A 27,153-nucleotide genomic window follows, 5' to 3' on the forward strand; every position below is an offset into this window, starting at 1 on the left:
GCTATGACCAGTGTGTTCTTTTGGCAAAACTCTATTAGCCTTTGCCCTGCTTCATTCTGTACCCCAAGGCCAAATTTGCCTGTTACTCCAGGTATTTCTTGACTTCCTACTTTTGCATCCCAGTCCCCTATAATGAAAAGGATATCTTTTTTGGGTGCTGGTTCTAAAAGATCTTTTAGGTCTTCATAAAACCATTCAACTTCGGCTTCTTCAGCATTACAGGTCGGAGCAGAGACTTGGATTACCGTGATTTTGAATGGTTGCCTTGGAAACGAACAGAGATCATTCTGTTGTTTTTGAGATTGCGTCCAAGTACTGCATTTTGGACTCTTTTGTTGACTATGATGGCTACACCATTTCTTCTGAGGGATTCCTGCCCACAGTAGTAGATATAATGGTCATCTGAGTTAAATTCACCCATTCCAGTCCATTTCAGTTCGCTGATTCCTAGAATGTCGATGTTCCCTCTTGCCATCTCCTGTTTGACCACTTCCAATTGCCTTGATTCATGGACCTAACATTCCAGAGTCCTATGCAATATTGCTCTTCACAGCATCGGACCTTGCTTCTATCTCCAGTCCCATCCACACCTGCATGTTGTTTTTGCTTTGGCTCCATCCCTTCATTCTTCCTGGAGTTATTTCTCCACTATCTCCAGTAGCATATTGGCCACGTACCAACCTGGGGAGTTCATCTTTCAGTGTCTTATCTTTTTGCCTTTTCATACTGTTCATGGGATTCTCAAGACAAGAATACTGAAGTGGTTTGCCATTCCCTTCTCCAGTGGACCACATTCTGTCAGACCTCTTCACCATGACCCAACCATTTTGAGTGGCCCCACAGGGCATGGCTTAGTTTCATTGAGTTAGACAAGGCTGTGGTTCATGTGATCAGATTGGCTAGTTGTCTGTGATTGTGGTTTCAGTCTGTCTGCTGTCTGATGCCCTCTCTCAGAGCCTACCGTCTAACTTGGGTTTCTATTACCTTAGATGTGGGGTATCTCTTCACAGCTGTTCCAGCAAAGCGCAGCCATTGCTCCTTACTTTGGAGATGGGGTAGCTCCTCTCTCCCGCTGCCCCTGACCTTGGACGTGGGGTATCTCCTCTCAGCTGCCACCCCTGAACTTGGACGTGGGGTAGCTCCTCATTGCTACTGCTCCTGTGCCGTTGCAGCCCATTTAAGTGCATTAATATTATAATCTATTCCCTTTTAAATATTATTTCATGAATCAACAATATTTTTTGTGCTCTTGATATGTGGCAAAAACTGTTTAGTTACTAGAAATGGAATGGTGAATGAAGGTCAGAATCCTTGTTTTCTTTAAATTTATTCTAGTTGGATGGAAAAGGGGACTTTGAAGGAGAGGAAAGGCATACAGTAAATAAACAGATGAAGAAATAAAAAAAAGTCAGAAAGTTACATGTGACAGGTGACTGTAGATGGCTTCTCCAAAGAAGTGGAATTTTGAGTGAGATGTAAGTGTTGTTGGAATAATACGGATATAAAGCCTTGTGAAGAACATTCCAGGCAGAGGGAAAAGCAAATGCAAAAGGCCTGACATTAGAAAAAATTGGTATGTTTGAGAAACTGAGAGAACTAATTGGTGGAGTCACATCAGAGTTGGTCAGTCAATGTGCTGATGTGGATTGAGTTCCTTTCTGCCATGTTTATTTGCCTCAATGTCCCTTGGTGATACAATTATATCTCTGCTGCTGCTGCTGCTAAGTCACTTCAGTCGTGTCCCACTCTGTGTGACCCCACAGACAGCAGCCCACCAGGCTCCCCCATCCCTGGATTCTCCAGGCAAGAACACTGGAATGGGTTGCCATTTCCTTCTCCAATGCAGGAAAGTGAAAACTGAAAGTGAAGTTGCTCAGTCATGTCTGACTCTTCGTGACCCCATGGACTGAAGCCTACCAGGCTCCTCTGTACATGGGATTTTTCAGGCAAGAGTACTGAAGTGGGTTGCCATTGCCTTCTCCGAAGTATATCTCTAAAATTTATTAATTCTAAATGGAAAGTGATACAAAATGTAATATTTAAATTCATATTACCAGAAAACCTATCTTAGACTATAATAAAAAGTTAAAAATCTGTTGGAATAATTATCAAATTATATATGTGTGTGCTCTTAATCTTTCAGAGAAAAAAGTGCAAAGAAAAATATTACTGGAGTAACAGTGATCTAGAACTCATAGGTTTATTAGGTATATTTTGTATAATGTAAGCTATGATATGTACTAGATTAAAAGGAAAGGATGGTTGGAGGAGAAGGTTAAAATGTTCAGAAAATAACCTTGAAATGGTTTTCCAAAATGTTAAGTTTGACAGGCAGTAGTTCAAGAAAGCATCTATAAAAGCAATTCTAAAGGAAATTAGAGTTGGCTTAGTAAACATTTTCATTAACTCAGCATATTTCCCTAAGGACCCAAGTGGCCAACCTATACCTCAATACTTTCCCCACTTTTCTTCCCACTTGCTTAAGATGAGGTTAACCTTTAACAGATAGAAAATGTGCAAATGAATTAATCCAAAATCATTCTAAATCAGATATTGTAGCAGGTCACTAAATGTTGTTAGGTTTGTTTTAGTTATTAAATATTATTATCTTTTACAGTGTAAAATGAGAATAGAACTTTAAGGCAAATACTAATTAAACCAAGATTTTTAAAAAATCAATATTGTTTTCTTACTGAAACATATAGCAAATTACAAATGCAAATTAGTCATCCAAAAACTATACTAAATACACTGATTATATATTATAATGCTATATTATAACAATATAACACTAAAATATAACAGGTTGGGCACCTGTTTCTTCATAGCATCAATATACCAAAAAAGATGCAGTCAATTATTTTTAGATAAGTGGCATAAAATACATTTGATATTCTTAATTTAACAAATGCTTCTTTGTTGACACACATTACTAAATGTGGAAATTCAGAAGTTGCAAATGATCTTAGCTATATCATCCATTAAGTCATAATTCAGACATATATTCTCATCAGTTAGAATTATTTTCCCAGTTGTAAAATAATTTTACAATTATTTTTGTATTATTTCTATTTTTAAATAAGTAAGAATTCTATAATCTACCTTTCTTTAATAGTTTTTGTCCTGAGCATGATTCTCCAAGTCAATTTAAATAGATTTAGAACAATATTAAACATCATTCTTTAATTTGGTGGAGGAGAAGGAGGCAACAGATGATGAGATTTTGGATAGCATCATGGACTCAATGGATATGAGTTTGAGCAAACTCCAGAAGATAGTGAAGGACAGGGAAGTCTGGCATGCTGCAATCCACAGGTCACAAAGAGGACGTGACTAAATAACTAAACAACAAATGTAGAAAAGACATTTGGTTGAAATTATTTGAGATTACTATTAAGAGTTAGAATTGTATTTACTATACTTCTTGTCTTAGCTTGGACTGCTGAAACAAACATACCATAGATGAAGTGGCTTATAAACAACAGAAATGTATTTCTCACAGTCTGGCAAGTAGAAGTCCAAGACGAGGGTGGCATCATGGTTGGGTTCTGGCGACAGCCCTCTGCCAGGTTGTATTGCTTGTCCTCACATGGCAGAGAGCAGAGAGAGGAAGCTAACACTCCCTGTGACCCCTGTACAGACACTAATTCCCCTCATGAGGGCTCCACCTCAGGACCTCGTCTAATCAAAATTACCTCCAGAAAAACCACTTTGTAATATCATCACACTGCTAGTAGGGTTTCAACATATGAATTGGTGGGAGGGGGGACAAAGACACTGAACCAAGTATTTCCAAAGTCCCAAACTGGCAAAACCTCTTCACTTTCTCCTCAAGTTCAGCTCAGTCCTCCTCCACTTTAAAAAAAAAAAAAAAGTTTTTTAAAAGAATCTCAAATCTTTCATTCTACAGTCTCATTATGTCCACAGATGAAGAACTGCAACACTGTTTGTGGGAACACCCACGCATGTTCCAAAAGGAATGGATGAAGAAGGTCAGTCCTCTAATCATACTAAGTTCTGAAAGCTGAGCTCCCTGTAGCCTGAATCAGGGCCTTGCCTGATAGCAGTGTTGTTGGTGACTTGCCTTGTCCTAAGATAGCTTCTGCTCAGTGTAAGAGTAGCACTGCATATATTGGAAAGAAGAGAAAAACCAAGCAATCGGTTTGTGAACATTGCGGCATCTTTCTCTCTCTTCTAAAAATGCACAGAAGGATTTTGATCACAAGAAACACTTTTTGATTCAGTTCAGTTCCATCCTTCAGTCATATCTGACACTTTGCGACTCCATGGAATGCAGCATACCAGTCATCCCTGTCTATCATCAACTCCTGCAGTTTACTCAACTCATGTCCATTGAGTCAGTGATGACATGCAACCATCTCATCCTCTGTCATCCCCTTCTCCTCCTGCCTTCAATCTTTTCCAGCATCAGGGTCTTTTCAAATGAATCAGTTCTTTGTATAAGGTGGCCAAATATTGCAGTTTCAGCTTTAGCATTAGTCCTTCCAATGAACATTTAGGACTGATTTCCTTTAGGATTTATTGGTTGGACCTCGTTGCAGACCAAAGTACTCTCGAGTCTTCTCCAACACCACAGTTTAAAAGCATCAACTCTTTGGTGCTCAGCTTTCTATATAGTACAGTTCTCACATCCATACATTACTAGTGGAAAAACTTTAGCTTTGATTAGATGGACCTTTGTTGGCAAAGTAATGTCTCTGCTTTTTAATATGCTGTCTAGGTTGGTCATAACTGTCCTTTAAGGAGCAAGTGTCTTTTAATTCCATGGCTCCAGTCACCATCTCCAGTGATTTTGGAGCACAAAAAAATAGTCTCTCACTGTTGACATGGTTTCCTCATCTATTTGTCATGAAGTGATGGGACAAGATGCCACGATTGTAGTTTTTTGAATGTTGAGTTTTAAGCCAACTTTTTCACTCTCCTCTTTCACTTTCATCAAGAGGCTCTTTAGTTGTTCTTTGCTTTCTGCCATAAGTGTGGTATCACCTGCATATCTGAGGTTATTGATATTTCTCCTGGTAATCTTGATTGCAGCTTGTGCTTCACCATGCCAGCATTTTGCATGATGTGCTCTGCATATAAGTTAAATAAGCAGGGTGACATATACAGCCTTGACGTACTCCTTTCTTAATTTGGAACCAGTCTGTATTTCATGTCCAATTCTAACTGTTGCTTCTTCACCTGCATACAGATTTCTCCCATCTCTTTAAGAATTTTCCACAGTTTGTTGTGACTTCACAGTCAAAGGCTTTAGCATAGTCAATAAAGCAGAAGTAGATGTTTTTCTGGGACTCTTTTGCTTTTTCAGTGATCCAGAGGATGTTGGCAGTTTGCTTTCTGGTCCCTCTACCTTTTCTAAATCCAGCTTAAGCATCTGGCAGTTCTCAGTTCATGTACTGTTGAAGCCTGGTTTGGAGAATTTTGAGCATTACTTTGCTAGAGTGTGAGGTGAGTGCAATTGTGTGATAGTTTGAGCATTCTTTGGCATTCCCTTTCTTTGAAATTGGAATAAAAACTGACCTTTTCCAGTCCTATGGTCACTGCTGATATTTCCAAATTTGCTGGCATATTGAGTGCAGCACTTTCACAGCATCATCTTTTAGGATTTGAAATAGCTCAACTGGAATTCCATCACCTCCACTAGTTTTGTTCATAGTGATGCTTCTTAAGGCCACTTAACTTCGCATTCCAGGATGTCTGGCTCTAGGTGAGTGATCGCACCATCATGGTTATCTGGGTCGTGAAGATCTTTTTTGTATAGTTCTTCTGTGTATTCTTGCCACTTCTTCTTAATATATTCTGCTTCTGTTTGGTCCATACCATTTCTGTTCTTTATTGAGTCCATCTTTGCATGAAATCTTCCCTTGATATCTCTAATTTTCTTAAAGAGGTCTCTAGTCTTTCCCATTCTGTTGTTTTCCTCTATTTCTTTGCATTGATCAGAGAGGAAGGCTTTTTTATCTCTTCTTGCTATTCTTTGGAACTCTGCATTCAAATGGGTATATCTTTCCTTTTCTCCTTTTCCTTTCACTTCTCTTCTTTTATCAGCTATTTGTACGGCCCCCTCAAACAACCATTTTGCCTTTTTACATTTCTTTTTCCTGGGGATGGTCTTGATCACTGCCTCCTCTACAATGTCAGGAACCTCTGTCCATAGATCTTCAGGCACCCTATCAGATTCAATTCCTTGTATCTATTTGTCACTTCCTCTGTATAATTGTAAGAGATTTGATTTAGGTCATACCTGAACGGTGTAGTGGTTTTCCCTACCTTCTTCAATTTAAGTCTTAATTTGACAAAAAGGAGTTCATGATCTGAGCCACAGTCAGCTCCCAATCTTGTTTTTGCTAACTGTATAGAGCTTCTCCTCAACTGGGTGTTGTTTTTGCTTTGGCTTTCTCTTTATTCTTTCTGGAATTATTTCTCCACTGATCTCCAGTAGCATATTGGGAACCTACTGACCTGGGGAGTTCATCTTTCAGTGTCATACCTTTTTGCCTTTTCATACTGTTCACAGGGGTCTCAAGGTAAGAATACTGAAGTGGTTTGCCATTCCCTTCTCCAGTGGACCACATTTTGTCAGAACTCTCCACCATGACCCATCTGTCTTGTGTGGCCCTACAGGGCATGGCTCATAGTTTCGTTGAGCTAGCCTCAGCTGTGGTCCATGGGATCAGTTTGGTTAGTTTTCTGTAATTGTGGTTTTCAGTTGGCCTACCCTCTGATGGATAAGGATAAGAGGCTTATGGAAGCTTCCTGATGGGAGAGACTGATTGAGGGGAAAACTGAGTCTTGTTCTGATGGGCAGGGCCATGTTCAGTAGACCTTTAATCCAATTTTCTATTGATGGGAGGGGCTGTGTTCCCTCCCTGTTTCTTGGCCTGAGGTCAAACTATGGTGGAGGTAATGAAGATAAAAGTGAAGTTGCTCAGTCATGTCCAACTCTTTGCGACCCCATGGACTGTAGCCTACCATGCTCCTCCATCCATGGGATTTTCCAGGCAAGAGTACTGGAGTGGGTTGCCATTTCCTTCTCCAGAGGATCTTCCTGACCCAGGGATAGAACCTGGGTCTCTTGCACTGTAGGCAGATGCTTTACTCTCTGATCCACCAGGGAAAGATAAGACCTGCTTCAAAGGGTCTCATGCAGGCACTCATTCCCCTGCCCCTGCAGTAGGCCATGCTGACCCATACCTCCACAGGAGACACTCAGACACAGTTCTGTCTTAGTCTCTGTGGGTTGGGCAGGCATCTTTTGCCCTTCCCAGGTCTGAGAAGCTTAGGTGACCAAGTTCTTGGTGAGTGCACTCTCCCAGGTGGGCTTTGCATCTTAATCACTTCCCTGATCCTGGAAGTTCAGTTTCCTGAGTGAGGCAGGAGAGCTGATGCCATGACAGCTGATGCCCTGAGAACTGACTCATTGGAAAAGACCCTGATGCTGGAAAACTTTGAAGGTGGGAGGAGAAGGGGATGACAGAGGATGACATGGTTGGATGACATCACCAAAGCAATGGATATGAGCTTAAGTAGGCTCCGGGAGTTGGTGATGGAGAGGGAAGGCTGGCATGCTGAAGTCTGTGAGGCTGCCAAGAGTTGGACATGACTGAGCGTCTAAATTGATAGAGCTTCTCCATCTTTGGCTTCAAAGAATATAATCAATCTGATTTCTGTATTGACAATCTGGTGTTATCTATGTGTAGAGTCTTTGTGTTGTTGGAAGAGGGTGCTGGCAATGACCAGTGAATTCTCATAACAAAACTCAGTTAGCTTTTGCCTTACTTTATTTTGTACTCCAAGGCCAAATTTGACTGTTACTCCAGATATCTCTTGATTTCCTACTTTTGTATTCCAGTCCCCTATAATGAAAAGGACATCTTTTTGAGTTTTACTTCTATAAGACTTTATAGGTGTTCATAGAACCATTCAACTTCAGCTTCTTCAACATTACTGGTTGGGGCATAGACTTGGATTACTGTAATATTGAACAGTTTGCCTTGTAAATGAACAGAGATCATTCCGTCATTTTTGAGATTTCATCCAAGTACTACATTTCAGACTATGAAGGCTACTCCATTTTTTCTAAGGGATTCTTGCCCACAGTAGTAGATATAATGGTCATCTGAGTTAAATTTGCCCATTCCAGTCCATTTTAGTTCACTGACCCCAAAAGTGTCGATGTTCATTCTTGTCATCTCCTGTTTGACCACTTCCAGTGTACCCTGATTTATGAGCTTAACATTCCTATGCAATATTGTTCTTTACAGCATCAGACTTTACTTCCATCACCAGTCATATCCACAACTGGGTGTTGTTTTTGCTTTGGCTCCATTTCTTCATTCTTTCTGGAGTTATTTCTCCCCTCTTCTCCAGTAGAATATTGTACACCTACCAACCTGGAAAGTTCATCTTTCAGTGTCCTATCTTTTTGCCTTTTCATACTGTTCATGGGGTTCTCAATGGAAAAATACTGAAGTGATTTGCCATTCCCTTCTCCAGTGGACCATATTTTGTCAGAACTCTCCACCATGACCCATCCGTCTTGGGTGGCCCTATATGGCATGGCTCATAGTTTCTTTGAGTTAGACAAGGCTATGATCCATGTGATTCACTTGGTTAGTTTTCTGTGATTATGGTTTTCATTCTGTCTGCCCTCTGATGGATAAGGATAAGAAGCTAATGGAAGCTCCCTGATGGGAGAGATTGATTTTGGGGGAAACTGGGTCCTGTTCTGATTGGCACATCTGTGCTGAGTGCAGTTCAGTTGCTCAGTCATGTCCAACTCTTTGTGCCTCCATGGACTGAAGCACACTAGGCTTCCATGTCCATCACCAACTCTCAGAGCTTGCTCAAAATCATGCCCATTGAGTGGTTGTTGCCATCCAACCATCTCATCCTCTGTTGTCACCGTCTTTCCCAGCCTTTAGTCTTTCACAACATCAGGGTCTTTTCCAGTGAGTCAACTCTTCGCATGAGGTGGCCAAAGTATTGGAGTTTCAGCTTCAGCCTCAGTCCCTCCAATGAATATTCAGAACTGATCTCCTTTAGATGGACTGGTTGAATCTCCTTGCAGTCCAAGGGACTCTTAAGAGTCTTCTTCAGCATCACAGTTGGAGAAAAGCATAAATTCTTAAGTGCTCAGCTTTCTTTATAGTCCAACTGTCACATCCATACATGACTACTGAAAAAAACATAGTTTGACTAGACAGACCTTTGTTGTCAAAGTAATGTCTCTGCTTTTTAATATACTGTCTAGGTCGGTCTGTATACAACTTTCTCAAGAGGCAGGTCAGATGGGCTGGTATTCATATCTCTTGAAGAATTTTCCACAGTTTATTGTGATCCACATAGTCAAAGGCTTTGGCATAGTCAATAAAACAGAAATAGATGTTTCTCTGAAACTCTCTCGCTTTTTAGTGATCCAATAGATGTTGGCAATTTGATCTCTGGTTCTTCTGCTTTTCAAAACCAGCTTGAACATCTGGAAGTTCATGGTTTATGTATTGTTGAAGCCTGGATTGGAGAATTTTGAGCATTACATTGCTAGCGTGTGAGATGAGCACAATTGTGTGGTAGTTTGAACATTCTTTGGCATTACCTTTCTTTGGTATGGGATTGGGATAGATGCCAGATCATGGAATCGGGTCCCATCACTTCATGGCAAATAGATGGGAAAACAGTGGAAACAGGGCTTACTTTATTTTGGGGGGCTCCAAAATCACTGCAGATGGTGATTGCACCCATGAAATTAAAAGACGCTCACTCCTTGGAAGGAAAGTTGTGACCAACACAGCATATTAAAAAGCAGAGATATTACTTTACCAACAATAGTCCATCTAGTTAAGGGTATGTTTTTTCCAGTAGTCATGTATGGATGTGAGAGTTGAACTATAAAGAAAGCTGAGCACTGAAGAATTGATGTTTTTGAACTGTGGTGTTGGAGAAGACTCTGGAGAGTTCCTTGAAATGCAAGGAGGTCTAACAAGCCCATCCTAAAGGAAATCAGTCCTGAGTGTTTGTTGGAAAGACTAATGTTGAGGCCTAAACTCCAGTACCTGGTCACCTGATGCAAAGAGCAGACTCATTTGAAAAGACCCTGATGCTGGGAAATATTGAAGATGGGAGCAGTGGACAATGGAGGATGAGATGGTTGGATTGTATCACCAACTGAATGGACATGAATTTGGGTAAACTCTGGGAGTTCGTAATGGACAGGGAGATCTGACCTCCTTGTGCTGCTTCCATGGAGTCGCAAAGAGTCAGACATGACTGAGTGACTGAACTGAACTGAACTAGGTTGGTGATAGCTTTTCTTCCAAGGAGCAAGTGTCTTTTAATTTCATGGCTGCAGTCACCATCTACAGTGATATTGGAGCCCCTCCAAAATAAAGTCTGTCACTGTTTCCATTGTTTACCCATCTATTTGACATAAAGTGATGGTAAATCTTTAATCCAATTGTTTTTGTTGATGAGTGGGGCTGGGTTCCCTCCCTGCTGTTTGACCTGAGGCCAAACTATGGTGGAGGTAATGAAGATTATGGACCTCCTTCAAATGGTCCCATGCACACACTGCCGCACTCAGTGCCCCTGACTCTGAAGCAGGCCACCTCCCACCCATGTCTCCACTGGAGACTCCTGGACACCCCAGCCAAATCTGGGTTAGTTTCTTTTGGGGTCACTGCTCCTTTGTCCTGTGTCCTGGTATGCACAAGGTTTTGTTTGTAACCTCCAAGAATCTGTTTCCCCAGTGCTGTGTAAGTTCTGGCGGATCTTCAGTGGGCTTAATGGCAATCTCTTTCAAGACAGCTTATGCCATACCCAGGTCTGCTGTATCCAGAGCTCCTGCCCCTGCAGCAGGCCACTGCTGACCCATGCCTCCTCAGGAGACACTCAAACACTCAAAGTCAGGTCTGGCTCAGTCTCTGTGAGGTCTCCTGGTGTGCACAAGGTTTTGCTTGAGCCCTCTGAGTGTCTCTGATGGCTATAGGGTTTGATTGTAAACTCGATTTCACCCCTCCTACCGTCTTGCAGGGGCTTCCCCTTTACCTTGGATGTGGGGTCTTTTTTTGGTGGGACCCAACATTCTCTTGTCGACAATTGTTCAGCAATGAGTTGTAATTTTGGAGTTCTCGCAGGAGAAGATGAGGGGATGTCCTTTTACTCTACCATGTTGATTATCAGATTATCAGACTTGTTTGTTGAGTTGGTACTATCACACATTTTGTCTGTTTATTTTTTGCTTGTTGTGTTTTCAATAGACAAGAGCTCCAACAGCAGATTAGCCTCAGTTTGATGGCTAAATCAGTGTTACACTTTTAAAATGATCATGTGTATAAAATATACAGAGAACACTACAGCAGAAGGAAGTTAATATTTTGCTATATTTGTTTCAGATCTCTCATTTTGTTTCACTCTCTCACTTTCTGTGAAATAACTTGTTAACAGCTGAAGTTCTGTGCACCTTCGGTCCTTTCTCCACCTGACTTCATCAGAGATCATTATTACTATGGTATTGAAAGGCCTAATTTCATTCATGTTTCATATTTTTAATACCCAAGTTTTATAAACACAAGAAATAGGTAATATTGCCATTTTTTCATGAAATGTATGTAATTCCTTTTGCAATTTATGTCACTTAAGTTTCTGAATCATAACCTTGTTGACATATGTTGATTTAGTTTAACAGCCATGAAATATTTTAATATGTGAAAAGCCACATTATTGGATAAAATCTGTTTTTACTGAATCTGAAATTCAAAATATTGTATTTTTAAATGAGAATATGAAGTAAGAATTAATAAGCAAAAGAAATTGTAAAGTGGTTTGATTAACAAAATTATGAACTATACATAGTTAGAAGTATGTCAGTAAAATCACTATAAATGTGCCAAAACAATTGGTAGTTGAATTCAGTTCTCAAATACTACTAAGGAATAACTAATAAGTGCTTTAGTTGTAACTGGACAGATATTTTTAAAACTTCTTAACTTAAGATATTAGAGCATAATATAAACTCTCATTTTTAGAAACTGTTTCACTTTTATTTTTATTTTTAATCACCACTTTACTGTATACTTTCCTTATAGGAGATTCCTTGGAATCATTCATGGTTTGTGGTTCTGGAACCCCTCCAGTTGGTTTACATCTGATAGGCCCTTTGCCTTGTTTATGCAAAAGTTGAGACAGAGGCCATTAGCAACTTATCTTAAATGGAATAACCACAAACCATAACTAATATTAATATAAACATATAAACATACTTTACCTAAAAGGATCTTATCTGAACATCCCCCTAGTAGATTTAATATTTTAATGCAGTTCCACATGTATCAGGAGAATAAAGTCTGTGGAAAAGTGTTTCTAAAATCAGAGACACTTGAATTTAAAGCCTTGATCTATCTCTTATTATTCAAATTTTTTTACTTTGGACAAGTTTTTTTTTTTTTTTTTTTTTTTCAATTTCCATTTATCAAATATTCACTATTTCCAAGTCAGGGTATGTAGGCACTTTATATGCATAATTTCTAATCCCCATATTACTTTATGAGATAGAAATCATTATCATTGTTTTAACCTCCAATAAGAATCCTGGGGTTCACAGTATTTTGCCCAAAATCTCACAGCTAGTTAATCGTAGAAAAGATTCAAGCCAGCATTTCTGACTTTTGTAATTTCCACTACTTTAATTTTCATGCATGAAGTACATTCAATAATTTCCCCCCAAATATCTATTCACCAGGAATATCAGAATGTGAACATAGAGTCTTCACAGTTGTAGACAGTTTAGGGCCTAGGGATGAAATGATTCTGGATTTAGCATGGGTCCTAAATCCAATGACTGGTGTCTTTAAAGAATAGGAGAGGATATGGAAAGCAGGGTAGAAGGCCATTGAAAATGAAGGCAGAGATGGAGTTATGCTGCACAAGCAATGGATTGGTAATGGCCACTAGAAGCTGGGAGTAGGCAAATTCTTTACTAGCTTCAAATAGATTACGATCTTGCCAAAACCTTGATCTGGTTTCCAAAACGATGTGAGAATACATTTTAAACCACGTAGTTTGTGGTGATTTGTTATGGCAGCCTTAATACATGAATACAATGCTATGATATCACTAAAGAAAGACCGAAAATATTTATGCATAGTATTAAATACTGAGCATTGTTTACATACCAGGACCATATTGGGCACTCATCGCTGCTATGATCAATGAAACCAGTGAAAACAATGACCAAATTGGGCCTCCTCTGGGATAATAATGAGTAACAAGTAAAGAAATTCATAGAGACTCCATTGTGTATCAGTTCAGTTCAGTTCAGTCACTCAGTCATGTCTGACTCTTTGCGACCCCATGAATTGCAGCACACCAGGCCTCCCTGTCCATCACCAACTCCCGGAGTTCATCCAGACTCACGTCCATCGAGTCAGTGATGCCATCCAGCCATCTCATCCTGTGGCGTCCCCTTCTCCTTCTGCCCCCAATCCCTCCCAGCATCAGAGTCTTTTCCAATGAATCAACTCTTCGCATGAGGTGGCCAAAGTACTGGAGTTTCAGCTTTAGCATCTTTCCTTCCAAAGAAATCCCAGGGCTGATCTCCTTCAGAATGGACTAGTTGGATCTCCTTGCAGTCCAAGGGACTCTCAAGAGTCTTCTCCAACACCACAGTTCAAAAGCATCAATTCTTCAGCGCTCAGCTTTCTTCACAGTCCAACTCTCACATCCATACATGACCACGGGAAAAACCATAGCCTTGACTAGATGAACCTTTGTTGGCAAAGTAATGTCTCTGCTTTTCAATATGCTATCTAGGTTGGTCATAACTTTCCTTCCAAGGAGTAAGCATCTTTTGATTTCATGGCTGCAGTCACCATCTGCAGTGATTTTGGAGCCCAAAAAATAGTCAGCCACTGTTTCCACTGTTTCCCCATCTATTTCCCATGAAGTGATAGGACCAGATGCCATGATCTTCATTTTCTGAATGTTGAGCTTTAAGCCAACTTCTTCACTCTCCTCTTTCATTTTCATCAAGAGGCTTTTTAGTTCCTCTTCACTTTCTGCCATAAGGGTGGTGTCATCTGCATATCTGAGGTTATTGATATTTCTGCCAGCAATCTTGATTCCAGCTTGTGCTTCATCCAGAACAGCGTTTCTCATGATGTACTCTGCATATAAGTTAAATCAGCAGGGTGACAATATACAGCCTTGACGTACTCCTTTTCCTATTTGGAACCAGTCTGTTGTTCCATGTCCAGTTCTGACTGTTGCTTCCTGACCTGCATACAGGTTTCTCAAGAGGCAGGACAGGTGGTCAAGTATTCCCATCTCTTTCAGAATTTTCCAGTTTCTTGTGAGTACTCTTAAAACACTTGTTTTCTGTAACATTGGCAGTAATGTCTCTTCTTAGATTCCTGATTTTAGTAACTTAGTCTTCTCTCTTTTTCCTTTTTTAATCTTACTAAAAGTTTGCTCAGTTTTCTCAGAGTAACTCCCCTAAACTTCAATCCAGTCATGGAGCAGAGGCACTAGCCTGTGGTCATCTTAGCTTCCTCTTCTGAAATGGCAGAATAGGATAAATGTAATTGGAATGTCAGTTAGGATAAAGGTAATTGGAGATTTTACCTTTTTGCACCAGGGTAGATTCACACCGTACAAGTGGGAGTTGGGTGAAGAGTGGGAACTCCAGACCTCTCAGCTGCTTGCATTAAAACAGAGCTTCTGCAACATGGAACAGGGTTGGGGGATGAGAAATACTCACATCCTACCCCTCCCAGGGAGATACCATAGCCCTAGACTGGGACTGGAAAGTGAAGGAGCCCTTTATTCTTCGGCTTCATCCAACAAGAGTAGAATTTTCAATATACTGAATAGGAAAAAATGAGGAAAGAAAAGGAGAAAGAGGCTTGGTGGCTCAAATCCCACAGATTTTCATTCTTACAGGTATTTAGAATGTTATCTTGAATAAATATTTCTCCATCTCCCGGGGGGCATTAGGATGATTTCTGGAGACTTGGATCCTTTTTTTGTATTTTTATATAGTTTTCATAAGTTATAGTTATTCCACTGGGGAGAAGTCAGTGCAGTTGATCATGCTATAATTTCAGAAGTGCCTCTAAACATACGGAGGACTGTGAAAGATAATTTCTTTGTTTAAGAAATATATCTGAAAAATTATAAATTATTATAAATTAATTAATAAATTATTAAAAATAATTGAAAAATTATATCTGGAAAATGATAAAAATAATATTATAAAAATCATTGATTGAAGGTATATTTAAGCATAGATATATAAAAGAAGATATGTCAGACTATTTCTGATAAAATTCTGAGTTTCTAAGATATTAAAATATATCAAAATAAAAACACAATACATGATAAATTATATAATATCTATTGATATAATTTTTATGAATCTTCAAGATGATAATAGTTGAACACAATAGCACAGTTGCATGTTTACTGAAATAAAAAGAAAGATAATTATACATATTCTAAACTTATTATTCTGATGCAACTACATAGAAACTCATACAGATCTCTCAAAAGTTACTAAGAAAACTTTAATCTTTACATGAAACAATCAGAGCCTGTTTTATTTGTTAAATTGGTATAGTCTTGTAAATGAAGATTCTTTAAAAAGTGAGTTTGTGCCAACACATTTTGGCAGTCTGATAAATATTTTGCTATTCATTAATTTTATTTGTAACATTTAAAATTGTATGGTATTCCTTGAGAGTAATTATTTATGAGTTACATGATACCATTTATAGTCATTATACTTGAAGAAGTACTGCCATAGATTTCCAAATTTATCTTCTTATACTGAATGCCTAAGTAAATGGAGAAAAGTTGGGAAACAATCTATAAGCATAAAGTTTATTCTAATAGGATCTTCCAAAAGTTTGAGACTACATTTTTAAAAGCAAAGAAAAAGTAAAGTGAGTGACAATATAAAAGCTGGAGAAATCACTTAAATAAAGTTGTAATCACTGGTGAAAATTTTCTGAATATTTCAGTGTATTTTCTCTTATTAGTATGCTTTCCCTCCAAAGATGTTCAAAATGTTTGTAATTCTAATGTTTAAAAAATAATATTTAAAATTTCTTTTGACATGAAACATCAGGGTTTTTTATAAAATGTGTATAGGCTAAATGCAATTAGTGCTTGTTTTTGGTTACACAGTTTAACTGATGCTACCTGCTCTAATACATACTTGGCAGCATTTCAAAAAACCAAACAGGTGTTTTCTGTTATCCATAGAGAGAAGGATCGGCTGTGTGTTTGTGTGTGGGAGGGTCTACAGCCATCCACTGGAAGTTACAGGTGGTTCCCAGCGCTACCAGCACCTTTATCTTCAGTCATGTTAAGTATCATTTTGTTAACGTTATTCCTTTTATGATTTTGAGATGGGAATTTAGTTTAAGAAAGATTCTTTTTTCACTTTGTGAATATTGAATGACATATGTTAGAAGTATATAAAAGTACATAACATATTGGAATCTGTTTTAAATATATGTTGTATTTAAGGATAATATTGAATTTTCTCTACATGAAGTTAGGAAAAATATGGCAATTAATATGTTATTTGTACATACACAGAAAGATGTTATATTTTCATAGATTAATTTACATAGGGACATTTTCCAAAATGTCTTTCTTTTGAAGCATGCAATAATTTGGGCAGCATTATAACACAGATAAAGCAGTTTGCACTTAGTCAGTTGTCCATCATATTAAAGAAGCAATTTTCTGTGTACATTAAAAGACCTTGTATCCTAAAAGTATACGGAGAATAGAAACATAAAACTATAAGAAACCTATAGATGAATGGGTCAGTTGCATGGTAATGCAGGATAACTAGACCTTTGTGGGGAATTACTTTATAGCATATACAGATATTGAATTTTAATATTGTATATCTGAAATACTATATAAGTTTTGATAGAATTTACCCTCAATTTTAAAAAGAGAAAAAATGAAACAAATAATATGGATTAATTTAAATGCTTTGCCAATGTACTGAAATATAATGAAAAGTTGATTTTATATACCATTTAATCATAGAACAACCAGTGTTTAAATGTACAAATGATTTTGATAAACATCTTGAAAAACATTGACTTCTCTAGATACTACTTGATGACTACCTTTTATTGTTTTTTATTTCTACATTAAACCTATGCTTTAAGTGGCATTACTTACTTCTACATGTGTAAAAGGTTTATACTATAAGAGATACCAGGAGGTAACACAGAAACCACAAATTTCCATGCCTGACCACAGAATTCCTGCATCTAAAAATAAGATTGTTTCAAAGCCCCTGTTTCCCAACCCCATGGTTTGATGAGCAGTGAAGTCCTAATTCTGTAGACTTGACAAGTATATACTTATTTTTCTGAACCTTTCTGTTTTAGGGATCTAAAATCTTACCTTCTCTAAACTTTAGAATACTCTGCAGAATTCCTCTGCTTTTTTAACATGTACCTAGCAAAAACTGTCAACAGAAAGTCCCATAAAAAAAGTCAGAATTTACAGAAACTGTGTGTGCGCACACTTAATTATGAGTATAAGAGACATGTGAGGTGATAGTTTAGCAGGAATATCTTTCTCATTACACAGAAAACAAAAATATAAATGCATTATTTTCTAGAACTTTAAAAAGTGTAGTGTTGAAAATGACATATGTATACAGAGATAACTGCATTTAAAAGTGGGACATGATTTGTTATTATATGGAAAATATGGACATAAATTATATACATAACAAACACTGTCATTTTTATATTTAGAAATTGGTTGAGGTAAAATTGATCAAATTTGGAGACCTCGACATTTTCCTAGATTAAATAAAAGGCCAACTGAATATAGATGACACTCTTTCACATTGCCATGTGACTTCAGATTAGTTGTTAGAGTTGATGGAGTATGATAAATACATGCATACATTCATGAATACATTCATATATAAATACATGCATACTTTGGAAATTGGGTAGAGCATAAAATCACATTTAAAAAACAGTTATTTTCATCTTTACAATTCCAAGATAATTTCTGCTATACTTCCAGTTCAGGAAGGTGTTAATTGTGGAAACAGGCCACTTTCTTTGACAAAATTTTTCATAAGCTTGATATAAAAGCTACATTATTAATTATCTGTGACATAAGTTTATTGGGGATGAATTTCTCCTCTCATTTAATCTTACAGAAAACTAAAATACATGAATGCTATTTAAGTATTAATAGTTAATGCTTCTTTGATAAAGATTTGACATAATTGTAAGTTTGTATTTACTTTTCTTACTGAATGGTTAAGAACTTGAATTAGATACTCAGTGATGTCTGTGATTTTAAAAATGGTTAAGAACCACTGCCTTAAGTTTGAGCAGGTTTAGCCCCCTGAATCATATTAAAGCAAATATAATATACTAGTGCAATTAGAAGGGATAATGAGTATTAAGTCTATTTAGGACATTAAATCTTTAAAATGAGACATGTAACTGCACCTATACAAAATTAAAAAGAAATGTCATTTTGCTTCTAATAAATATTCTGGGATATTTGGAAGAATTGGCATACTCCCAGGATATAGTGAGTGCCAATAAGAAAGTCATCTAGGACGTATTGGTGTTGCTAGTTATTTCACAGAAACCAACACTATAAAGCAATCATCAGTTCAGTTCAGTTCAGTGGCTCAGTCATGTCCAACTCTTTGAGACACCATGGACTGCTGTACCCCAGGCCTCCCTGTCCATCACCAACTCCCGGAGTTTATTCAAACTCATGTCTATTTAGTCTGTGATGCCATCCAACCATCTCATCCTCTGACATCCCCTTCTCCTCCTGCCTTCAATCTTTCCCAGCATCAAGGGCTTTTCAAAGAGTCAGCTCTTCGCATCAGGTAGCCAAAGTATTGGAGTTTCAGCTTCAACATCAGTCCTTCCAATGAACACCCAGGACTGATCTCCTTTAGGATGGACTGGCTGGATCTCCTTGCAGTCCAAGGGACTCTCAAGAGTCTTCTACAAAGCCACAGTTCAAAAGCATCAAAGCAATCATAAAAGCTATCTAAACTGAATATTAGTTGTTATAAGTGCAGCAAGGGAAAGTTTTAATTTATTAAGTTGCCCTGAATTTTTCATCATTGCCTGATTTAACTTTACTTTGTATTACCACACAATTATCTTTTTTTTATTCTCTGTTTTACAGGGATTAAAATTGAAATAATTGAAAAAGAGAAATTAGAGTTTGTTTTCATCTTTATGAATAAATAAAAAAATGGAGTTCTCCTATGGATTATATGAAATTAGTACAATCTTAATCCTTAAATTTGAGAAAAAAATCCAAGTGGCAATTATAGATTTGCTTCCCTGGTGGCTCAGACGGTAAAGAATTCACCTGCAATGTGGGAGACCTGAGTTCGATCCCTGGTTTGGAAAGATCCCCTGGAGAAGAGCTTGGCAACTCACTCCAGTATTCTTGCCTGGAGAATCCCCATGGGCAGAGGAGGGTGGTGGGCTACAGTCCATGGATTGCAAACCGGTGGACATGACTGAGCAACTATGCACAGCACAATTATAGATTAACCTATATTAAATGCTTAAAACTTAAATAGTAAAAATTGAGTACCATGTTAGAAAAATATTTCACTATATTCAATTCAAGTTTAGGGATACAAAGATGATTTAAGAAGGTTTATTAATAGATTGATAATATGTTGATTAAATCATAAAACATTTGAATATATGTACATATATATATATGTATAACTGATATTTGGTAAAATCCAACAGCTATTCCTAATGCTATGCTATGCTATGCTAAGTCACTTCAGTCGTGTCCGACTCTGTGTGACCCCATAGACGGCAGCCCACCAGGCTTCCCCGTCCCTGGGATTCTCCAGGCAAGAACACTGGAGTGGGTTGCCATTTCCTTCTCCAATGCATGAAAGTGAAAAGTGAAAGTGAAGTTGCTCAGTTGTGTCCGACTCTTAGCGACCCCATGGACTGCAGCCTACCAGGCTCCTCCATCCATGGGATTTTCCAGGCAAGAGTACTGGAGTGGGGTGTCATTGCCTTCTCCAGCTATTCCTAATAAAAATGTATAAATAAGAATGGAAATCTTTAGGTGATAAAGACAACTTATTTTAAACTTATTTTACTATATTCACTAGTAAAATTGCAGAGAAATTTTTTCTAGATGTTCAAAATGAAATCATTATCACTTTGCTATTTAATACAGTGCTTATTTACAATTATTTTCACATTTTACAAATATTTAAATGTCACTACATTCCCCTTTTTTAATCATGACCACATTTAATATAAAATGATAAAAGATATATCTATAAAAAGTAAGATTTTTTTGTGATATCTTAGCAAATATAGATTCATATACTGTCAAATTTATACCCAGACTAATACTGAATCATTGGACACTTTATTTTAAAATACAGAAACTCTAAAATATATTGTTGAGTAAGTTTGCAATTGTCAATATTTCAGAAAGTCTTTCTTTTTTCTGAAACAAAATCTATTCCACATGTTTTGTTAAAATGTCCTTAATTTTCTGAATAATGGTGAGAGCAGATGATAGTTTTAATTTTGTCTTTATATTCACACTTTGCAGAGTGAGATAGTTAATATATATGCATAAACAGACACATACACATTATAGCATTTATCAATCATCCATTTTTCTTTTACACTCGATTTATGAAAAGTCTGGTAAATACAGTATTATAGCTGACTTTCACATGCCAGAAAGGTCAGTCTAACTAAAAAGCCAGGGAATTTGTAGTGAATTTTGTGTAATACAGCAAGAAAAATAACACATTTGATAATGTTTCAATGACTTTATAAAAGCAAAGCACCTGTACAAAAAGAATTTTGCCTTGTTATCACATGAGACAGGGAACTGGCAGATTGCTGCTTCAAAGTGCCACAGCTAAACGAACATGCTGCTTTTAGCAACTGAATGCCAGTGGCCAGGCGATCCTAACAGGACAACTTTAAGGATCAAAGGAATGTTTCATGTAAGAAACTTGGAACAAATATATTATCCTAAAGCCATCAATCAATCAAAAGCAATTAAGCATGACACTAATCAAATCCTAACAATGGCTGCATTATTATTATTGTAAATCTGTTAAAGATATAATTCTTTAACTGATACACTTTGTAAAAGTAGTAATCCAATCCAATAATCTAATATTCTTTCCAAATATAGTTACATAATTAGGTAGACTACTTTTCTTCTACAGAAAAATTGCTTAAATTATTTTCTAATAGATATTTTAGGAATACACTTTCCATTAAGTTGCCACTAAACAATCAAAAAGTGATAAATAAAATGATTAAAAGAAAAAAAATAGATATTTGCCAATTGACATCTAACTAAAAAAAGTACAAATATTTAAAAAGTCTTATTACCATGTTTTAATATAGTCAAATAAAAATGTTAGAACAAGATATAGCCAAGGGGTAAAATCAAGAGGTGGGGACAGAGATCATTAATTAATGTCATTGAATAGACTTCCAAAGAGAGTGTTAATGTGGTGTTGATTGTACCATTAAAATGTAAATCTGGCTCAAGTCTTGGGTGCTATTAACCAAACAGAAACTACGATATAGTAAAGTAAAAAGATTGCCTAGTCTATCAAGCTGGCTAATATAAAAAATTGAACATCTTGTGATGAGATTGAACTTCTGTTGGAAACTTAATTTTTAATCTAAACAATTATTTTATATTTACCTTATCAAATTAGAAAAGCTGACTCTTAGAGACATAAACTTAAATTATAAACTACATCTTCATCTGAGAAATCTGTAAGAAGTTGTTTATGTAATCAACTTTCTTTGAGGAACTCATATTTATTTGGTTTAATGCAGAAGGACTGATAAGTGGGTCATGTAGACTTTTCCAGCATCTTTAATTCTGTGTATGGACATAACGTCTATTTACTGTTGATTCTCATCTTTTATACAAGGCAAAGACAGTCTCAAATTTGGGTGAAATGTAAATTTATTGAAAGTCAAGTTTTATTTAAAAAATATAATGATGTAGAGTTTAACAATACATTAACAAACTTTAAAATGAAAATGCTTAAAAATTCTTCAAATACAGCAAAACTTAATGACTCTTCTGTATTATTTATAGTCACAAACATGTGCATGTATACACGTGTACAAACATCTGGCAATATTAAAATACTAGGAACTCAAGAGTGAAGGCTAACAGAGTTGAAACTGAGCATAGAAAGGTAAATGATTGGAACTTTAATTACTTTGACCCGTCATGCTTTGTAGCTATGTGTCAGCCTAAGTCATCACAAATGACATGGAACAAAGGCCACGGCCGCGTCAACATAGTAACATATTTCTAATCATTGATTAATAAATATGTTGAACTGAATGTGTGCTGTGAACTAAAAATAAAACTATAGAAATGTTGTACCTATATAAGCTTTATGTATTTATTATATCTACATCTATTTGTATTAATATGGAATATAGGTATATAAAATGTAAATTTAGATTAATTTATATCTGACACATATATGTTGAGAGTGATAGGTAGAATTCTCTATTTTAAAATTAGAAGCATTTAAGTAAGTGAATATAATAATGATATTTTTACACAGAGCAATAAACTGGTTTTTAGTTCATTTATGAAAAAATATAGGGAAAAATCACTACAAAATGGTATATATAGGATTGAAACTGCTACTTGGTTGGCAGCTTTATTTTAAATGTTTGCCTCAGTAGTCTAGAATAATATGCAATAGTATTATAAAAGTAATAGAGGATTTTGAGCAAATTAAAAAAAAGCTATTATTATTTTGCTTCCCTCTATATCTCTAAACCACAAAAATTACTTTAACATTTGCAGACATTTTTAGGAGAAACGAATGAATGAGAAGAAAACTTACCCTCTTATAGTATATAGAGTTTTTCAGTATAAATCAATTTCCAACGAGGCTTTGAAGTTTTCAAATTTTAGAGATTTGCCACTTTGTGGTTCCACGGAAAAAAAAGCATAACTAAAAATCTACTTAACTTATATATTAAAAGTTGTAACCAGAGGCCTCTTCATTCTAGGCAGCTCTTTGGGTTAAAGGCTGGAACTGGTTATTGATATGAGTTACTTTACTCAAAGGCATAACATGTCATTAAAGATCTTTTGTTTTTCTGTTATTGGTGATGATATCAAAAGTAGAATAATGAATATCCTGTTTAAGCAAATTCACTGTTCAGTATATTACTGAGTACTTTAGTAGTCTTTACAAATGGATTTTTAGAATAATTTCTATAAGTATAAAATGTTCTCCTATAAATCTTTTTCTATGTAATTCTCTAATTTGGTTCAATTTTATAGACATTAGAACTTGAGTGCTTTCACATTTCCTATCCTTTTAAGGTTATCTTTTCTTTTTGTATCAGAAGTACAATAATTCAAGTCCCGTCTTGAAATAGAACAGTGAGTCCAATAACTTCCTGAAGTAATTCCTAAAAACTCTAGAGAATACAGACATATCCTGATGTTTTTTTTCATCTCTGTCTATAAACTGCACATCCTGCGGCCTCATCTCTGCTCCTCTGTGCCACTTGAAACATCTGCACTGAATGATACTTTGGAAGATCAATACTATAGTTCCTCAAAAAAATATCATTAGGGAATTCAAACAAATAATCAGAGTATTGAAAATTGTCTAGCAGACTTTGACTGCCTGTAGTTCATTGATTTTTCTCCTTACATTAGGAGGTCCTTGATCGCTATTTCTCCTTGTTCTCCCTGTCTCACTAATCTCTTTCCTCCTTGAGCTCATCTACATTCATCCCTCACTTTCTTCTCTCTCTTTCCTGAGGTTTCCACTACATGAAGCTCAAGATTCCTTCTTAATATACCAATTATCACTCTGCTGAGATGCCCATTTTACACTATTCAACTGGTATAACCTTTCACACTATAATGAAAATAGTCATCAACCTCTTATGAAGAATTGACATTTTTCTTACTGAGCAAATATTTGGGCCTGCTGCCAACACAATGCTGAATAAGGTACTTGGCTTACATATTCATGACAAAGAGGGTTTATCAAATGATTCATTTCAAAGTCTGACAGAAAGACAAATTTTGGCTTTCTTTTTTAGAACCACAGGATGGAATGTGTGAACAGATTAAAAGTAGCTCATTTTCCCCTTCAAATCTTCTAGTAATCCAGGTCAGACATTGAGGAACCTGAATACTTAAAATAATTAAAAGCAAATAGAAATAACATTTCTCCCATTATCATTATTAATTTTTTAATAATAATAAACTAGAGAGGAATTATGTTCCCATTTATGATGGAGTAGCATGTCTGAGGGGAAAAATAAAAAACCTGCAAGAAAACCCCAAAAACAAAACAAACAAAAAAGGATAAAGATGAAGAACAATCAAACAGAGAAAACAGTTATCTGAAGTAATTGGACAGTAGGGACCAATATGGAAAAGGAAATGGTAACCCACTCCAGTGTTATTGCCTGGAGAATCCCAGGGATGGGGGAGCCTGGTGGGCTGCCATCTATGGGGTCACACAGAGTCGGACACGACTGAAGCAACTTAGCAGCAGCAGGGACCAATATACAGGTGGGACTGAGAAACAGTGGAAACCAGAAGAAAATGGAATAATATTTTTAAAGTACGAAAATAATAATAAAATTATTAATAATAATGACAGCCTAAAATATTATCTCCAATGAAAATACTCTGTAAAAATGAAAGCAAAATAAAGATGTGTCCAAATATGTGAAAATAGAGAATTCATTTTTTGGTACTTACTCAGATAGAACTTCTAAGGGAGTTTCTAAGACCCCAAAAAATAAAATAATCCAAGATTCCAAATAGAAGCACACATGTGTTGTGCAAAATAAAGAACAAAATGTTAAATATGTGGATGCTGCTGCTAAGTCACTTCAGTCGTGTCCAACTCTGAGTGACCCCATAGACGGCAGCCCACCAGGCTCCCCCGTCCCTGGGATAAATCCCTATAAATATTTTAGTAAAAAGCAGCAATAACCTTCTATAGGTTTTGCAAAGAAATATATACATTTAGATATATGACAATAATAACATAAAAGGTGTTAGAGGGGTAAATGGAGTTTAGAGGTTTCTGAGGGGTCCAAAAAAATCAAAGCTATTTTTCTAATTTTAACACCTTCTTTAACTTTTCATTGTATTGACATTCACTCTGTGCAAAACTAATGCTGATATTTTGATCTGAATCATGTCAGTGGCATCTAATGATATCAGGAATCACTGTATTCCCTTCATACACTCAAAGGAAAACAAACAGAAAACATTTTTGTCCAAGAATGCCCTTGAGAAGACATTGAAATACCATGATTGATGAAATCAGAAGCCCACGTAAAACTATTCCCTTGCACACCACAGTATGATGATTATTTTCAGGAAACTATCAACACATATGCACCTATTTGAGTTCAGAGCTGAACTAGTCACTTTTTTTTATTCAAACATTAAATTAAAAGAATGGCTAACAAGGACATGTTGTATTTTAGTTGCCCAGTCGTGTCTGACTCTTTGCAGCCCCATGGACTGCAGCACACAAGCCTCTCTGTCCAATACCATCTCTCAAAGTTTGCCCAAGTTCATGTCCATTGCACTGGGGATACCATCCAATCATCTCATCCTCTGACACCGTCTTCTCCATCTGCCCTCAGTCTTTCCCAGCATCAGGGACTTTTACAATAAGTCAGTTGTTCACATCAGATGACAAAATTACTGGAGCTTCAGCTTTAGCATCAGTCCTTCCGGTGAATATTCACGGCTGACTTCCCTTAAGATTGGCTGGTTGGTTTGATCTCCTTGCTGTCAAAGGGACTCTCAGGAGTCTTCTCCAGGACCACACTAGAAGACATCAACTCTTTGGCACTCTGCCTTCTTTACAGTCCAGCTCTCACAACTGTACATGACCACTGGGAAGACCATAGCCTTGACTATTCAGACCTTTGTTGGCAAAGTAATGTCTCTGCCTTCTTTACAGTCCAGCTCTCACAACTGTACATGACCACTGGGAAGACCAAGGCCTTGACTATTCAGACCTATGTTGGCAAAGTAATGTCTCTGCCTGTCAACACACTGTCTAGGTTTGTCATAGCTTTCCTGCCAAGAAGCAAACATCTTCTGATTTCATGACTGCAGTCACCATCCTCAGTGATTTTAGAGCCCAAGAAGAGGAAATCTGTCACTACTTCCACATTTTCCCCTTCTATTTGCCATAAAGTAATGGGGTCACATGCCATGATCTTAGTTTTTTTAATATTTGGTTTCAAGCCGGCTTTCACTCTCCTCCTTTGCCTTCATCAAGAGAATCTTTAGATCCTCTTAGCTTTCTGCCATTAGAGTGATATCATCCACATATCTGAGGTTGTTGATGTTTCTCCCACCTGTCTTGATTCCAGCTTGTAACTCATCCAGCCCAGCATTTCTCACAATGTGCTCAGTGTATAGTGAAAGAAACAGTGTGACAGCAGACAGCTCTGTTGTACTCCTTTCTCAATCTTGAACCACTCAATTGTTCCATTCAGGGTTCTAACTGTTGCTTCTTGACCTGCATACAGGTTTCTCAGGAGGCAGGTAAGATGGTCTGGCATCCCCATCTCTTTAAGAGCTTTCCACAGTTTGTTATAATCCACCCAGTCAAAGACTTTAGCCTTTAGCATAGTCGATGAAACAGAGGTAGATGTTTTTTCTGGAATTCCCTTGCTTTCTCTATAATCCAGCAAATGTTGGCAATTTGATCTCTGGTTCCTCTTCCTTTTCTAAATCCAGCTTGGACAGCTTGAAGTTCTTGGTTTGCATAATGCTGAATCCTAGCAAGCAAAATTTTTTTCTGCCTGCAGCATGAGACCTGTGTTCAATCCCTGAGTTAGGAAGGCTCTCTGGAGAAGGAAATGGCAACCCACTCCAGTATTCTTGCCTGGAGAATTCCATGGACAGAGGAGCGTGGCAGGCTACAATTCATGGGCTCGCACTGAGCGACTATCATGCACTCACTTGAATTTTTCAATATGGCCTCAAAAGCACAAACAATGAAAGCAAAAATAAACAGGACTACATCAAACTATTGGG

The sequence above is a fragment of the Bubalus kerabau genome, chromosome 3 (genome assembly GCF_029407905.1).
Source record: "Bubalus kerabau isolate K-KA32 ecotype Philippines breed swamp buffalo chromosome 3, PCC_UOA_SB_1v2, whole genome shotgun sequence".
Lineage (NCBI taxonomy): Eukaryota > Metazoa > Chordata > Mammalia > Artiodactyla > Bovidae > Bubalus > Bubalus kerabau.